The sequence below is a fragment of the Monodelphis domestica genome, chromosome 1, assembly GCF_027887165.1.
Source record: "Monodelphis domestica isolate mMonDom1 chromosome 1, mMonDom1.pri, whole genome shotgun sequence".
Lineage (NCBI taxonomy): Eukaryota > Metazoa > Chordata > Mammalia > Didelphimorphia > Didelphidae > Monodelphis > Monodelphis domestica.
In genome coordinates this window covers 588244487-588256565 of record NC_077227.1, presented here as the reverse complement: position 1 = coordinate 588256565, position 12079 = coordinate 588244487, and the positions used below count along the sequence as shown (strand labels likewise).

The following is a 12079-nucleotide window of genomic DNA, read 5'->3' as shown; positions in this document are numbered from 1 at the left end:
AATGGTTTCATTCTGGTTTGAACACTCTGCAAACCTGCTTACAAATTTCCATATTGAAATTTAAATTTTTAATGAGATTATTAATGCATTTTAACAATGTATTATTTGCTATATATATGCATCTCAATGGAAATAATACAATCAGTGCTACAAATAACACACAGTCCTTGCTTTCCAGGAATTTAAAGCTCTGTGGCAGCACCACACATATCAAATGGTAGAAATCCTACACAATTACTTCTTATGCTTATCCTCAAACTTGTTCCCTCCTCTTTTCATCTTCAAGGATGATAGTCTCTACAATCTCCAATTAGCAACAAGAAATCCCCATACAAAGGATATTAATACATGCTGTTACAAGTACAGCACTTTGTTAATCACGGTTACACACAAACACTTAACTTCAAAAGATAATCCAAGAAATACAGCAGAATGAACTTTGAATTCATAATTTATAACCTGGAGAGTGAGTTCCCTCTCAGAACTATCCCTATACCTAGATTAACAGGCGTCAGCCGTGCAACATTGATTTTACACAGAGCTTTTGAACCTGGAAAAGGGCACAATTTGGAAACCTAGTTATACCATCATTTCAGAATATCTGTCAGGTCTTAATGTTTTATCATATACCGTACAGTTAAAAACTTGCCCTATATCATTCTTCCTTTTGTGCATGTCGATAAATGCCTAACTTCAAAATCGATGCGGAGAGTGCAGGTGCAGGAAGGCACTTTTGGCAATAAACAACTTCGGAACAGGTTTTCACCACCCTTTCATACGAGACAATGCCAAGAGAAATGCTTCTTTTCATACACTGCGCGCACACACACACACACACACACACACACACACACACACACACACACACACACACACACACACACTTCCTCTGGGCATCCCCCAAGACAGCAGTGACCCCCCCCCCCAAGCGTATTTCAATGCGTCCCGGTACTCGCTGGTTCCCGGTCTTCGGGCAGGCGAGACGATGAAGAACGCACGGGGTAGGTGGGCACACGATGCCCCCCACCCGCCCCACCTACCTCTAAAGGCAAAGTGTGATGGTTTACTTTCCTGAACAGCTGTGCTGCTCTTGGTTTTGAGCACACCAATTAAACAGGAAAAGGCCACCGGATGGATTAGTCCACCAAACTGAACCTTCTCGGGTAGTGTCAGTGGTTCCCCACCCTCCACCCCTACAGCCCAAGCTCTGTCCTGTCCCCACTCAGCTTCCCTGAGACTGTACACCTGAGTGATGCACGTCCCCTGGGAAAGGGAGCAGCTCCCCAGCACCAGTTCTGGTCTCAGAGCCTGCCCCGAAGAGAGCCTCAGAGGGCAGGCGGCTAAGCCCAAGGCTGGAGTGAGGCCAGGCGCGGCACTATCCGCCAAGGGGCTGCACTGGGTGGAGGGGGTTGGGAAGCAAAAGAAAAGCTTCAAGGAAATGCCCCGAAGGGGCAAGAGACCCTTGGGTCCCTTTCCTCTGCACAGCTACTCCGCAACCCCCAACGTCCACTGACCCCGGAACATAGGCAGACGAGGGGGGCTGGTACTGACCACATGGCCGCATCTCCTCTCACTGCTTCCCCAAGCTCGGGCGGCGGCAGCAACAGCAGCAGCAGCAGCGGCGGCGGCGGCGGCGGCGGCGGCAGTGGCTTCTCCTGCTGTTCTCGCTGCTGCCTGAACTTTCCCTGCCTCCGCGGCTCGGCTCCACCTCCTAGCTCCAGCAGCAGCAGCAGCAGCAGCACAGCGAAAGCCTGGGGGACGCGGGGGGTGGGGGCGGGGGGGCAGGAAGGCGATAGCACAGAGCCCAAGAGCCCCGTGGCAGAGAAGTCCAAGCCCTGAGCTCCACTGACCAGCACTGGCATAAAGCGTTTTGGGAGTAAATGGACGGATTTAGAGGACCGGGGTCCCAGGGAGCCGTGGAGACACTTAGATACTGGGAGTCAGCGGGGAGGAGTCGAAAATGTGGGAGCTGCAGGTCTAGGGAAGGTGCAGGGTTGGGACTGAAGGCTCAGGGGGTAAGGCTTTAGGGATCTGGCAATGTAGAATGGCCCCAGGAGTCTTCCCTGGCATCTCTCCTCCCTGGCACCACTCTCCTCTCTGCTCTCTTTGGAGGGCTGGCTTGCGGGACACTGACTGAGCCTTGAGATTCCCTGACCCCGCCCCTCTGTGCCTGGGGTCTCGGTGGATTGAGACTTAAGGAAAGGTTTCCTACCCTGTCCTATCCAAGGATTTCACACAGGTCGCCTGGAGGGTGTGGCGGCTCGCGGACAAAAGAGTGGGGCGACCTCACTTAAGGTGTCTCCCCAGTTTGCTTCGTGGCTGGTGAATATTTCAGAGTGGAAAACAGTTCTATGGGATAGGGGAAAGAAACTGAGGTTCAGGAAAAGGTTTTTGTAGAAACTTGGTTTGGGATACAGGAAGAGGGGATTTGTAACGTTTCCCAAGGAAGAATAGGCTGAAATGTAATGTTTCCCAAATGTGTATATAGAGAACCCCCTTTGTTTTACGGAAACGTTCCCTCCAATTGTTCTGCTTCAATAACTGTATTCTGGACTGTAGTAGAAGGAACTCAAGGCAGAACTGGATCACATCCCTAGCTCTACTATTAATTATCCTGGTATCCAAATCTGCCTCCCCCCCAAATTAAGTTCTCTTCCTGCTCAAATATTCTACATTATAAACAAGTAGTTTGCAGTACTATATAGAGAGCTAGCCTTAAAGCATGGAACACCTCAGTTCAAGTCATGCCTCTGATACCTGCTGGCCCTGTGATCCTGGACATGCTCTATCTAGTCAGCTCTTTAGGACTCTAGAGAAGATGCTGACCTGCAGTGGAACAGGGAGTGTCTTCACCAGGTATTTGCCAATAATAATGAAGTCATAGGTAGAACTTCTGCCCCTCTGTAAATAACTGCCAAGCAATGCCCCACAATACCAATTGCTAATACTAGCCAAAGAACTGATAGGAAAGTAAAATATATGGATGTACCTTCCTCAAAAAATGGAAGAAAGGTGTGTGAAATGTGATATCCAAGGGTTCTGTAGTGGTTCACACCAAGTCCTTAGTGAATAATAAAAGTTAGTAAGTTGGTGTGGCCCTGGAGGTCAACATCTTCTTTACCCCTGAGTCTTGTCAGTGAGGTAAAGTAGTGCATATAGGTTTAACCCAGTGCTCTGAAAAGGCCTAAAGGCTTAAGGTTAGGGCTGAAGGGTGGGTAAATGTGGGAAGAAAACAAGTCCTGGGAGAGCTTGTTAGATGTGGGAGATTAGGACTGATGGAATCTGGGCTTTAGATATGGGCTACTGTGTATAAAGTTTAAGATCCTCTCAGAAAGAGGAGTAGTTAAGGAGAGAAGGAATAGCCATTTATATAGCACCTACTATGTTACAGATAGGTATTATTATTCCCATTTTACAGTTGAAGAAACTGAGGCAAAGAGAAATCAAGGTCATTCAGCTAGTAAGTCTTCCTAACTCCAGACCCAATACTCTATCAACTTCACCACCTACAGTTATAGATAATACAACTCATGCTAACTTTCTTTCCACTGGACTTTTTTGGATGTCTCATTTTTCTGTTAAGCAAAAAAAAAGAGGACACAGAACACAGATTTAAATACACAGCAGTTACACATGCTTTCTGAGTTGTAATCCAATCACTGGAAGGAATATTCACATTAATTAGATCACAGGTGCACTGGAGTATTCGTTTGTAGATAAGATAGTTTACAGGATTCATTTATAGAAAAGCCTGAAGAAGTATCAAGAATAACCATATTCCACAAATTGTCATTTAGAATGTTTATATGCAATTGATCACAAAGCTGGCCTTTGCTCAATAAAGTAAACTTGGCACCTTTATGATTTGAAGTCCTTGAAGAAGGTTTCTAAAAGTTCCATTAATGGAATAAGTTATAACTTAATGTGATAAAACTTAGATTTATCTAGTGTTATGTAGTTAAGCATGGATGGATCTGTGATCTAACCAGTGTAGGTCACAATCCACCCAGAGGTTTCTCATTGTGTATAATTCTTGTCCTAGTCTCCCCATACATCTTCCAAAGAATATCTAACCAAAACCTTGGAGGTCTTCCTCTAATGCAAGTGTCTCTGAATTTTTTTTTTTTAACAATAGAGTATAATGGATAGAATGCTGGACCTGGAGTCAAAAAGACCTCAGTTCAAATGAGGCCTCATTTACTAGCTATGTGACACTGGGTAAATCACCTTAAACAAAAAAATAAAACACCTCCTCTTTCTCAGTTTCCTCGACTGTGAGAAATTTGGATAATACAGATTGTTGTGAGAATCAAATGAGAAAATATTTCTAAAGAGCTTATTACATTGCCTGATGCATAATAGATACTTAATAAATGTTTTGTTTTCTTCCTTCCTTTATAGAGATAGATTGATAGACATATGCATACACAGATACATAACTATTTCAGGGTAATTGGTTTCCTTCGTAATCCTATTTATTTCATTTGAGAAGGTCCAGAGACTTCCAAAGAGGTTCATAATACTCAACAAAATGTTAGGAACACTTGATCTAAAACTCTTTACATTTTGTAAGAATGCATGGCCAATCCATCTTTTCCAATCATGTTTATATTTTTCCTGTAAGAAAGTCAGTATGGCTGTACCAGCTTATACTCACCCAATAATCCTTCCATTAACCTTTGGTTTAGTTTTGTGAAGACCTATGATCCATAACCCCATACAAAATACTCTGTTATAAAGATGAATTTTTATGTCAGAAAGCAGCTTGGGGATCCCTCAAAGCATTGTGCAATTTTCTAAACACAATCCAAACTGCTCTCCTCACACTGAAATCTAGGCCAAGATAAATATATGATTCTAACCCAACAAGCTAACCATCCAACTACATGTCATTAATCTGGGGAGTAGACATTCTTCATCCACTTGGTTTTTCCTTGATAGATTATTAGCTACTTCTCTTTTATGGGATTATAGATGTAAGTGAGCAGATCCATAGTCTTCTGAGGTTTGATGCATTTACCATAAAATCCTTTGGGGAAAAAAAGAAACCTTTGGATGTTCTTTCCATTTCTAAAGACTTTTTTTTTCCATTTAAACTCTGCAGAGGACATTCTCTATAATGGCTTTAGCGAGTATGTCTTCCTATTCTCTATCACAAGATCACTATGTAAGGGTAGGATTCAATTAAGTCATACAACCTCAACATACTTAAAGTGTCAAAATTCTAGACCCTAATATCTTAACCATCTAGGAATGTTTCTCTTTTGAATCAATCAGCCATAGACTTTGGACCCAGTATGAAAAAGTCCTTGGTTAATTTAGATGTCCTTGAAAGACATTCAATGAACTAGAGTAACACACTGCATATATGAAATCAATACACCTAGTGACAAAGGTTTGCATGCTTTTACAACACTGGACTCACAGATGGAAACGCCTTTGGGAACTTGCTAGAGGGAGAAAAGAAAGCTCCTCTTAAAAAGAAAAGGATTTGGCAATAGATAGTCCACATGCCATTCATTCTCCAACACTTTAAGAGATAGCAGAAAATGTCAGATTCAGGGATAGTAATCATTTTTGTCCTTCCCAGCCTTAACTGGAAATCTATTAACTTTGCTTGCAAATCTTAGTAAAAAGAGTAAGATCATTTCGAGATAGGCTTATTTGGACCCAAAATACCACATGATTAGTCTATATACAGTCAAAAGCACTGGAATCACAGGAGGAAACCAACCCTTTGGGCACTCGCTCCAAGGAGAAATTAAAGTTTCTTAGAGTGGTTTTATCTTTCAGCGAACATTCTTTTGTGGTTCAACTTATTTTTTTAGCCTGATAGTTCTGAAGTCATAAAAGGTGTGTTCCAGGTAATTGACTTCCTAGGGACATTTAAAAAATTCTCAACTCTGTGCCTAAGAAAAGTTTTCTTTTTTCCTTTCTTTTTTTTTAATCATAGAATGTTTAGAAGATTAGTGGCACCACACAAGAGCCTTAAACAAAGTATCCTTTAAACTTTAAAAAATTCACACAGTGTACACTTGGAACACCTATGGAATACAGAGAAGCAACAAGTACTAACAGTTTCTTAATTTATTTGATCTTCCAAAAACATTAACATTAAACACAAATGCCCTCTTATCCAGGGATCAGACCCCCAGCAACTTCAGCAACCTGGAACATAGCCAAAAACTGCTAGAAGAGACAATAATAATAATAACTGACATGGAGGCTTTCGGGTTTGCCAAGCACTTTACATACATTATCTGATTTAGTACTCACAACAATCCCATGAGGTAAGATTTAAGATATTATCTTCATGTTAGAAGTGAAGAAACTGAGTTTGAGACAGATTAATTGGCTTACCTAAAATTATACAGTAAATAGCAGAGGCAAAATTTGAACCAAGGTCTTCTGGACTCCAGGTCCAGCATTCAACTTATTAATCTACACTCTTTCTTAGAACTTTAGAAGGAGAAGGGACTTCACAGATCATGTAATCCAGTCCACTTGTTTGACAGATGACTGCAATAATGTAAATGGAAAGAACAACAGCAAAAGAAAATGAATTCTGTGTAATTATAATAACCAAGTTCAATGTACTTAACAGAATGTCCTTTGTAGAAAAGAAGTATCTGGATGTTCTCACCATCTCTGAGGATTTTCTCTTCCTTTTGAACTCTGCAGAGGACATTCTCTGCAGAGAAAATTTGAGAAAATGCATGGCTTCCCTCCCCTGCCTTCTTTGCAGAGATGGGGGTCCATGAGTGTGGAACATTATACATACTCTCAGGATGATCTGTTGGTTGGTTTTGTTGAACTGCTTTTTTCCCTTTTTTAAATCTTTGTTACAAGAAATAACTTACTGGATAGGGAGGGGAATAGATTTTTAAATGAAAGTTATATAAAAATAAAAATATCAATTTAAATAAGAGATGTTTTTTTTTAAATATTGCTATGAAGAGGGGCAAAGCCAAGATGATGGAAGAGAAGGAAAAAGAATAGCTTACCTCCCCAGCACAACTCCCTCACAAAGATCTATAAAATATACCAGACCAAAAACATATTGGGAAATTCAGAGAAAAAATCATATTAATTCATATTTTCTGCTCAGGTTCACATAGGGAGCTATACAGAGGGATCTATGGATGCTAAGGATAAAATCTGGCCATGAGCCCATGGACACAGCAAATTCCAGGCCATGGAAGCTGAGGTTTTTCATGAGGTTAACAGGTCAAAGGCCAACTTAAGAAAAGACATGTAACTAGAGGTGACTTTTCAGGGCCTGGAGCTGTTGAGAACCTTAGGAGTAGGAGGGAGATGGAGGGAGAAGGAGAAGGAAGAAAAGGAGAAGCAGAAGGAGGAGAAGGAGATGGAAAAGGAGGAAGAGGAGGAGGAGGAGGAGGGAGAGTTGGAGAAGGAGGAGGAGGAGGAGAAGAAAAAGAAGAAGAAGAAAGAACAAGAAGAACAAGAACAAGAAAGAAGAACAAGAAGAAGAAAGAACAAGAACAAGAACAAGAACAACAAGAACAAGAACAAGAACAAGAACAAGAACAAGAACAAGAACAAGAACAAGAACAAGAACAAGAAGAGAAATACTAGATGGGGGAAAGAAAGAAAGGATGGGAAAATTAATTCTTTAAAATTACATCATTTGGCCAGCTGATTCATAGGGTATCAAGAAAAATCAGTCACCATGATGACTATCTACAGCAGTGGTTCTCAACCTTTCTAATGCCATGACCCCGCAATACAGTTCCTCATGTTGCAGTGACCCCAAACCAAAAAATTATTTTGGTGGCTACTTCAAAACTATAATTTTGCTACAGTTATGATTTGGAATGTAAATACCTGATATGCATTAGGTATTCTCATTGCTACAAATTGAGAGGTTGAGAACTGCTGATCTACAGGATCCTTCCGATGCTTCTGGAGAGGAACTATCACTCCAGGAATGAGAAGAGGATCACTTCTAGTATTATCTGAAACCAGATTCAGAAGTCAGGGTGAAAAAGGAGGGAGATGTGGGTGGATATGTATGTGTGAAAAAATAAGGCCAAAAAGAAGCAAATGTTGCCATTTGCATAGACTTGTTCCCTTCATAAGATCATAGATTTAGCATTGGAAGGGACTTTAGAGATCACAGAGTACCTTCCACCTTAATTCTACTGATGAGGAAACCAAGCCCTAAAAAAGTTAAAAGACTTACTACTCAGAATCACTCAGTTAGTGTCAATGGGTTTTGAACTTAGGTCTTCTTGACTCCAAGTTTAGTGCACTATCTACTATATCACACTACCTCACAGAATACCATTTTTGTATGAAATAATATATGTATCCATTCTTCCAGGCAATACTATGCTTGAACCCAATGTTTTAGACTACTTGGCCAGCCTGACTGCTTTACTAGACCTAGTATCACCATTCAGCAACATTTTTTTCTGCTAACCATATAGTGCCACTGTGGCTATGTCACTTTGTGACTTTCCAGAGAATTTCCTCTCCCTCTACACTCTGTCTGTTTACCCATCTAAATAGATCCAAATAGAATTTTAGAAGAATTATATATGTAATACCTCTGAAGGTTATTGAATGGCAATAGAAAGGAGTATACCTATGTATAGCACCTTAACAAGAACTAATCATGTATTAGGACGTAATACCCTCACAAATTCAGGAAAATAGAAATATTAAACATAGCTTTTATGGACCACAATGCAATCAAAAGTATGTCCAACAAAGAACCACTGATAAAAAAATTTTTTTAATGTTTGGTATATTAGTCATTAATGAAAATTTACATTTCTAAACATTTGGTCAATAAAAAAAAAAGAAAGTAGATCAATGAATTGGGCATGCAAGTAGAAAAACTAGAAAATAAACAATGAATACTCCCCAACCAAATACCAAAATAAAAATCCTAAAAATCAAAGAGAGATTAATGAAGATGAAAGGGGAAATGGAATTAATAAATCTAAAAGTTAGTTAAAAAAAAAGATAACCCAGTGGCTAACTTGATTTTTGTTTTTTTTTGTGAAAGATAGTATGCTTTAATCATAGATTTCTAATAATCCAATCATTCTGTTTTTTTAATTTTATAGTATTTTATTTGATCATTTCCATGCATTATTCATTAAAGACGAAGATCATTTTCTTTTCCTCCCCCCCACCCCCCATAGCCGACGCGTGATTCCACTGGGTATCACATGTGTTCTTGCTTCGAACCCATTGCCATGTTGTTAATATTTGCATTAGAGTTTTGTTTAGAGTCTCTCCTCTGTTATGTCCCCTCAACCGCTGTAGTCAGGCAGTTGCTTTTCCTCAGTGTTTCTACTCCCAAGTTTGTCCCTTTCTTATGGATAGTGTTTTTTCTCCTAGATCCCCACAGATTGTTCAGGGACATTACACCGCCACTAATGGAGAAGTCCATTACGTTCGATTATAGCACAGTGTGTTTGTCTCTGTGTACAATGTTCTCCTGGTTCTGCTCCTCTCACTCTGCATCACTTCCTGGAGGTTGTTCCAGTCTCCATGGAATTCCTCTACTTTATTATTCCTTTTTGCACAATAATATTCCATCACCAACATATACTACAATTTGTTCAGCCATTCCTCAATTGATGGGCATCCCCTCGTTTTCCAATTTTTGGCCACCACAAAGAGCGCAGCTATGAATATTTTTGTACAAGTCTTTTTCTCCATTATCTCTTTGGGGTACAAACCCAGCAGTGCTATGGCTGGATCAAAAGGTAGACATTCTTTTATCGCCCTTTGTGCATAGTTCCAAATTGCCCTCCAGAATGGTTGGATCAGTTCACAACTCCAGCAGCAATGAATTAATGTCCCTACTTTGCCATATCCCCTCCAGCATTCATTACTTTCCATAGCTGTCATGTTAGCCAATCTGCTATGTGTGAGGTGATACCTCAGAGTTGTTTTGATTTGCATCTCTCTGATTATAAGAGATTTAGAACACTTCTTCATGTGCTTATTAATAGTTTTGATTTCTTTATCTGAAAACTGCCTATCCATGTCCCTTGCCCATTTATAAATTGGGGAATGGCTTAATTTTTTGTACAATTGATTTAGCTCTTTATAAATTTGAGTAATTAAACCTTTGTCAGAGGTTTTTATGAAGATTTTTTCCCAATTTGTTGTTTTCCTTCTGATTTTAGTTACATTGGTTTTGTTTGTACAAAAGCTTTTTAATCTGATGTAGTCGAAATTATTTATTTTACATTTTGTGATTCTTTCTATGTCTTGCTTAGTTTTAAAGTCTTTCCCCTCCCAAAGGTCTGACATGTATACTATTCTGTGTTTACCCAATTTACTTATGGTTTCCTTCTTTATGTTTAAGTCATTCACCCATTTTGAATTTATCTTGGTGTAGGGTGTGAGGTGTTGATCAATTCCTAATCACTCCCACACTGTCTTCCAATTTTCCCAGCAGTTTTTTATCAAATAGTGGATTTTTGTCCCAGAACCTGGGATCTTTGGGTTTCTCATATACTGTCTTGCTGAGGTCACTTGCCCCCAGTCTATTCCACTGATCCCCCTTTCTGTCTCTTAGCCAGTACCAAATTGTTTTGATGACTGCTGCTTTGTAATATAGTTTGAGGTCTGGGACTGCAAGGCCCCCATCATTTGTGTTTTTTTTTCATTATTTCCCTGGATATCCTTGATCTTTTATTATTCCAAATGAACTTTGTTATGGTTTTTTTCTAAATCAGTAAAGAAAATTTTTGGGAGTTCCATGGGTATGGCACTAAATAGATAAATAAGTTTGGGTAGGATGGTCATTTTTATTATATTATCTCGTCCTATCCATGAGCAGTTAATGTTTTTCCAATTGCTCAAGTCTAGTTTTAGTTGTGTGGAGAGTGTTTTGTAGTTATGTTCATATAGTTCCTGTGTTTGTCTCGGGAGATAGATTCCTAAGTATTTTATTTTGTCTAAGGTGATTTTGAATGGGCTTTCTCTTTCTAGTTTTTGCTGCTGAGCTGTGTTGGAGATATATAGAAAAGCTGATGACTTATGTGGGTTTATTTTGTATCCTGCAACTTTGCTAAAGTTGTTGATTATTTCAATTAGCTTTTTGGTTGAATCTCTAGGATTCTTTAAGTAGACCATCATGTCATCTGCAATGAGTGATAACTTGGTCTCCTCCTTGCCTATTTTGATGCCTTCAATTTCTTTTTCTTCTCTAATTGCTACTGCTAGTGTTTCTAGTACAATGTCAAATTGTATGACTCTTGTTCATATCCTTTCATGAATTTCCAACATGTTAGAAATTTTCTTCTAGTTTTTTAATATTCTGTTTATAATAGTACAGTATACAGACTAACCATCTATTATCCCTCTCCCTTATTTGTTCTAATTTTTTAGAGGATATCTTCTACTCTATTTTTTTCACAACAATTATTACTGGTAATATGTGACAGTATATTTATGCTTCCTGTGAATCTCACCTTTGGCCACTTGGTTTACTTATAATTTATAAAGTTATAAGAAAGTATATATAAGTAAAATATAACTTATAAAGGGTTATAATATTCCATGTTTCACAACTATATAGCATACCTGCAAGAATAATGGTATTTTTTTAATGGGCTTTTCTTTCAGGGTGCAGCTTGAGATGAGTGAAAATACTCTACAGTCTAATAGTCTAATCCATTCACTTCCTCCTAATTCAAATTTGGACCCAGATCATTGTCTACATGTCTACATGTACATGTAATGTAATGCCTTTGGATTTACTCATGAACCACTTCTTTAAAAAAAAAAAAACCTTTATCTTCTGTCTTAGAATCAATACTGTATTGGTCACAAGGCAGAAGAGCGGACAGGACTAGGCAATGGGGGTTAAGTTACTTGCCCAGGGTCACACAGCTAGGAATTGTCCAAGGTCAGATTTGAACCCAGGACTTCCTATCTCTAGGCCTGGCTCTCAATATACTAAGCTACCCAGCTGCCCCCAGTGAATCACTCCTATGAGCTGTTTTTCCAACTGTGTGTCATAAACTAGACAAATAAGCATTCTTTATCCATTTGGTTTTTCTTGTGTATAAAAACTAAATTTTTTTAA

At 39.3% G+C, this 12079-nt stretch overlaps 1 protein-coding gene across 6 annotated transcripts in view; it reads right to left on the bottom strand.

Annotated features, from left to right (window-relative positions):
* CSGALNACT1 (chondroitin sulfate N-acetylgalactosaminyltransferase 1) overlaps nt 1-2065 on the bottom strand; it is a 455619-nt gene extending 453554 nt beyond the window's left edge. For 3 of the 6 annotated variants that reach the window (XM_056813635.1, XM_056813637.1, XM_056813638.1), the window contains exon 1: nt 1552-1701. The gene's annotated coding sequence lies outside the window, so the exon portion shown is untranslated. Of the gene's footprint in view, nt 1-1551 lie in introns of all 6 variants that reach the window. The other 3 variants (XM_007476430.2, XM_056813639.1, XM_007476427.2) reach the window with 3 other exon arrangements.
* Between the last annotated feature and the right edge of the window lie 10014 nt (nt 2066-12079).